Genomic DNA, 6,000 nt, shown 5'->3' on the forward strand with positions numbered 1-6,000 from the left:
ATTCCAAGACAAGTGTTCTAAATGAATCCTTAAAAACAAACAAACAAAAAGTTATCCTGCTTCTAATGCTATGGAATAGACATTGTCCAGGTTTAGTGATCCAAATTGTGCTGATACTTACAAAAAAAAATTTCAAACCTACCTTGAAAATTTATCACAGTTTTGGCAATTTATTTCACCTAAAAGTCAGGTATTTGACTATTTCTCAGAATTTATTCAGAACTAATGTTTCATGAAGAGGCAGGAGGTGTGTCATATTTAGAATCCCAAGGATTAATTTCTGCCAGTGAAGACAAAGGAAGAGACAAGGGCCTAAATTGAAATCCTAAGGGAACACTATATTAAAAGTCCATGTACCTAAAGCGAATTAAAATTGCCCATGACTTTGCTGCAATGAGGCTATCACTGAGTAGATGTACACTGGCTGAGCTAAGACACTTCTAGTTCTTAGTGTGTGTGATTCTGTGCAATTCTCAGCTACACGGATTCATGGAACGCTCTATCAGTCTGGTGTTAGAGGTCTAGGAAAAGAGCAATGCAAAGCTCCTATAATCTCCTTTTATTCTCTTTATTCAGAGCAGTAAAATGCATTATGCTATTTTCCAAGATAGAAATTGTAGCATGTCCCAAAAGGTTCTCCATGAAACACTAAAACACTAGAATGAAGATATGCTACACACACACACACACACACACACACACACACACACACATACACATTCACACACACAATATTTCCATGGTGAAGCAAGTTCGGAAAATACTACATATCCCTTGGATAGGCTAAATATTCATTGGCATATTACATTAACAATTCCAATAAGCTTTCTAGTAAAGAAATGTCCTTTACTTTACCAAAATATTTTCCATAGTCGTTTGACTACCAAAATCTTTTCAATGCAATGCCTACTATGGAACACATTTTGGGAAAATTTTGTAGTAAAACTATTAGGCCTTGAGAATAGCAGAAATATAGTTTACTTGATACACCAAAGATCATAATTCTGTCTACTTGGTAGGCACACCAATCAAATTACTTATGGAATGAAGTTAGAATATTTACACAAATTTAAGTGACAACATAGATACATATTGAAACCTGATTTCAAGCTAATTTATGCATCTAATCTGCATAAAAAAATTTTTTTTGTATTCTCTTAAGTCTAGTGAAGGTTCTGAAGAGCATTTTAAACCATTTAAGCAAACACGTCTTTATGAGTCAAGACAGCGTTCTGCAAAATTTGGATAAGCTTCTGCAGATCCACATGGTTACCATGTCGTCAAGAATCCCCCATAGGCCATTATCCCTGCCATCCCCTTTTTCCCCACCGCCCACATGGTCCATCACCACACAGACCTACTTCACCACCTGAGAATGTTGTAAACCCCAATTCTCAAGCACCACCAGCCAATTCCAGTGCTCCTCCATCTGTAACTACCACTGCTGCTGCCATTGCTTCTGCTGCCTCCACCAGTGAAACTACAAGCATTGCATCCAGCACCATGGCTCCCAGCACCCTCCAACCTGAGGCCACCACCAATGCCCAGCGGCATTCACCACAGCTGCCAATCAGCAACAACCACTTCCATAAATTCTACAACTTCTACGCTTACAAATGCATCAAAGCACAAGAAGACAAAGGCAAAACCAAGATAAACAACACTTTCCAAAGTATTTTCTAACCAAATGAATGACTTTAAGATGTGTCTAAGACCAGGTATTTTTTTGCCACATCAAAAAGAAAGATAAACAGATAGCTTCTAAATCTGCCATATGCTCCTGGGAATATATCCAGAAGGAACCCTACTTCAAAAAGACACCTGCACCCCAATGTTCATAGCAGCACTATTTACAATAGCCAAGACATGGAAACAGCCTAAATGTCCATCAACAGATGACTGGATAAAGAAGAGGTGGTATATTTATACAATGGAATACTATTCGGCCATAAAAAATGACAACATAACGCCATTTGCAGCAACATGGATGTCCCTGGAGAATGTCATTCTAAGTGAAGCAAGCAAGAAAGAGAAAGAAAAATACCATGTGAGATCACTCATATGTGGAATTTAAAAAAAAAAGAACATAAATACTAAACAGAAACAGACTCACAGACATAGAATACAAACTTGTGGCTGCCAAGGGGGTGGGGGGTGGGAAGGATAGACTGGGATGTCAAAATTTATAGATACTGACAGGCACATATAGAATAGATAAACAAGACTATACTGTATAGAACAGGGAAATATATACAAGATCTTGTGGTAGCCCATGGTGAAAAAAAAAAAGTGACAATGAATATATGTATGTTCATGTATAACTGAAAAATTGTGCTCTACACTGGAATTTGCCACAACACTGTAAAATGACTATAACTCAATTAAAAAAAAGGAATTATAAAAAATAAATAAATAAATAAATCTGCCATATGGATTAAAAGCTCTTATTCTCTTTTAATTAAAAAATTAAATTTGGTCTCCTTGGGCAGATAGGTTATATCTATAAACCCAATGCTAGCAGATCCCTACTAAAAGAAAGAAACAAAAGATTCACCAAATGTGTATGTATTTTGACCCTCTCCTCTCAATGCTGAAATGTGTTTTATTTTCCTGAAAAAAAAATCACTTTTAATTAGGGCTTTAGTAAACAAAAGTTAGTTTATACTTCAAAGTTTACTAAATTGTACAAATATACATTTGACATTGGGGGATTGCACCCCTCACTCTTTCAGGATCTATCAGCTCTAATAAGGCAAAAAAGATGAAATATTTTAGTAAATATTATGATTAGCCTCAAGAATAGAAATATAAACTAAATCACAACCCACAGAAGAGCTCTCTTGCTATAACCATTGACTGAAACACACGCATCATGATATAAAATGATTCTTAAGAAGGAATTTTAAAGAATAGGAAAGTATCATATATTACTCCTGTTTCTGAATATTGGCACTTCTAATTATGAATATAAATTGGAATTACCCCAAATATATATTATAAAAATCACAATGATAAATGCCAATTGTAGAACACAGAATAATTCTGATGTTACTGCATTAAATACTCCTTGTACTAAACCTCATTTAATATTCATAGCATCCCTGTAAAGATAGATATCGTTGTCTCCTTTTTAAAGATGAGGCTATGAGAATTTTTGTGACTTTCCAAAGATCACAAGTATAAACAGTAGGCCAGTTTGCAAATTTGCATCTATTTAACTCCATGGTCCCAGGTTTTAATGCCAGACCCACCATTAGGCTATTTTAAAACAACAGAAGGAAGAGCTTGTGTACTTTTAATTAATGGCTTGTGGTATTTTGTCTTGTTTTGTTTTTATAGATCCTGAAAAATGGAATACTGATATATTTGTGATCACCTTCTCTCATCATTTTGGTTTTAACAAAAATATAGAAAAAGATATAAAAATATAGGGATGTGGGTTCTTATTGCTTCTTTAGTTTTGCCTACTTTAAAACCTTTCAAAGATAACTTGATTTATCTTTTTGAACACATGTGTATTGGTCTCTTCTTTACTTCTCTGTAGAGTGCCACCAGTATTACCAGCACCTTCCCTCTTTCAGATGTTTCTATAACACACAAAGTATGTGTCCAGAAAAAAAAAATGTAAACACTTCATAAGCAAAAAATAAATTTTGAAGTCACCCTGTATAACATCATGTTAAACTATTATAAAGCTCAGAAATTACTTTTTAATGTAAAATATCAGTGAGCTTATTCATAACCAAATAACTACATATGTATAATTCATATAAAATGTAATTTTATACATACATATGTATGTACATGAAATTTTAACAATGATAAAAGCTACAAAGAAGTGCAAATATAATCCTACCCTCTAAGACGTAATGTCAGTAGGACGTATTTTCAAAAAGCATAGAAGGAATAAATAAGTTAAATTTTTACAGATTTATATAATCTTTTCCCAAATATCTCCAACACTATTCCTTCATTAAAAGAGGTATTTTCTCCAGAGATTGTTCAACTGAAATTTTGTACAATTCCATGAATCATTTCATCTGAAAATATATTAGATCAATTTCTAGTTGATAAATCATTCAACTGATCCAGTAAAAAATTTACCTAGATCAACGGCAGGAAACAGAAGAATACAAATACAAGTAACACAATCACTCAAAGGTTCAGGTGGCAAAGACAAACAAGGTAGTTCACTCCAAATAACTGCATCAGGAATCTATAGCAAATATTACATGCAAAGGCACAAACAATAATGAGCAAGCAGGGGAGGAGATATCTATTCCCCTTTAGGGAGAGCAAACATTTATGGAAAAACTATAAAGGACAAACTATTATGGAAGAAACAGATAATCACCAAATCTTGGTATCAAAGGGTTGAAAGTGAATTCAATAGCTAAGGGGACAAAACCTAGTCCTGAAGATACAGGAATTAAAGTTCAACTAACTAACTTTGGCCCTAACTATGATTAAGGCCATAAAAAAATGATCCCCAGAATGTAGTATGAAATTTCAGTAAGAAGATTAAAAAGAAAAGTTTCCTAGCAGACATGAAAAAGAAAGGAATGATTTCAACAGGCAGAAAAAAGGCAGGAGGCCCACTGCTGGATAAAAACACAGCAAGTGCATGGAGTTAAGAGAGCGAGTGGAATTCACACTCACACCCTCCAAACACTTACTATGTGTACACAACATCCCAGGACTGCGATTCTGGAAATATAAAGATAGATAAAATATACATCACACTGTCAAGTCGCTCCTAATCCCATGAACTAGAAGTCAGCCATGAACAGAAGACATAATTACAAAAATGGATATCACAACAGGAAGTGATAATCATATTATCAAGGACCAGGATTAGGAGTTTGGCTTAATTCCATAGAAAAGGGAAAATCAATGAAGGTTTCACCACAGAACATTATTATAAAAAATATGCCGGGGGAGGGTATAGCTCAGTGGTAGAGTGCATGCTTACCATGCATGAGGTCCTAGGTTCAATCCCCAGTACTGCCATTAATAAATAAACAAACAAACCTAATTACCTCCACCCCTTAAAAAATACAGCATTTGTAAAACATATATATATATATATATATATATATATATACACACCTTATAAATAATAAAAAAATTTGATTTCTTACATGTGCCAAATTCTGTCTTAAGTGCTTGACGTATAACTGTTTAATACTCACTATAACCCTATAAAATAATTCCTATTATTACTGACACTCTAGAGAAAGGGAACCAGAGACACACAGAGATGAATCAACAATCAAGGACATGTACTAGGTAAATAAAGAGTGGGCACTCAGAACTGGCTAGCGTAGTCACCACGCTCTTCACTTCTCCCACCAAAAGTGCCTAGGGCACTAGAATGGAGAAACAAATTTAGAATTTACTGGGATGGCCCAGTCAGCTTTGTGTTTTGCTTATCCTGGAGTTTTACAAGAAAAATTTTCTTTCAACCTGGAGCACACAAACTCCATATTAGCCTAATCCATGTTGTCTTTATCATTAGCACATTTTCAAAACACAAGTTCTCCTGTATATTTATTTGTATAATTTTTAAAAGAGAAGAAGAGTTAGGAGGAAGAGAGAGGAATATGAAGGGGAGTGGTATGGAGTGGAACTTGAGAAAGAAAAGCAGGAGGGGTGGGGGGGTGGGGGGAGATAAAGGTAGAATCATGAGGGAAACCCATACCTAGACCAGAAGAAAGAAAAGCCAGGAAAGTAGATAGAAAAGGAGCAATCAGAGGTGAGAGAACTAAGAAATTTTTCAAAAAAGCCAAAAGGAAAAAAAGGTTAAGAAAGAATGTTCAAACACTTTTATAAAGAGAGGGAAGAAAAAAGAAGGAAAAAAGAGAAATACAAAGAGCACATGAACAACAAAATGTTTGGAAATAAGTATCTTAACACGGTCCAAATTATAGAAAAAAAGTTAAGGGTTGAAAAGTGTCCAAGCAGCAAAACTTGTTTTATATTAAAAAAGAAACAGACTAA

The 6,000-nt window shown here is 34.6% G+C and overlaps 1 non-coding gene across 1 annotated transcript; it reads left to right on the plus strand.

Annotated features, from left to right (window-relative positions):
• The first annotated feature begins 4,937 nt into the window (after positions 1-4,937).
• TRNAG-ACC (transfer RNA glycine (anticodon ACC)) lies at positions 4,938-5,010 on the plus strand. Its single transcript has one exon. It is a non-coding gene; the product is annotated as a tRNA-Gly (tRNA).
• The last annotated feature ends 990 nt before the right edge of the window (positions 5,011-6,000 follow it).

This window comes from Camelus bactrianus, chromosome 2 (genome assembly GCF_048773025.1).
Source record: "Camelus bactrianus isolate YW-2024 breed Bactrian camel chromosome 2, ASM4877302v1, whole genome shotgun sequence".
NCBI classification, from domain to species: domain Eukaryota; kingdom Metazoa; phylum Chordata; class Mammalia; order Artiodactyla; family Camelidae; genus Camelus; species Camelus bactrianus.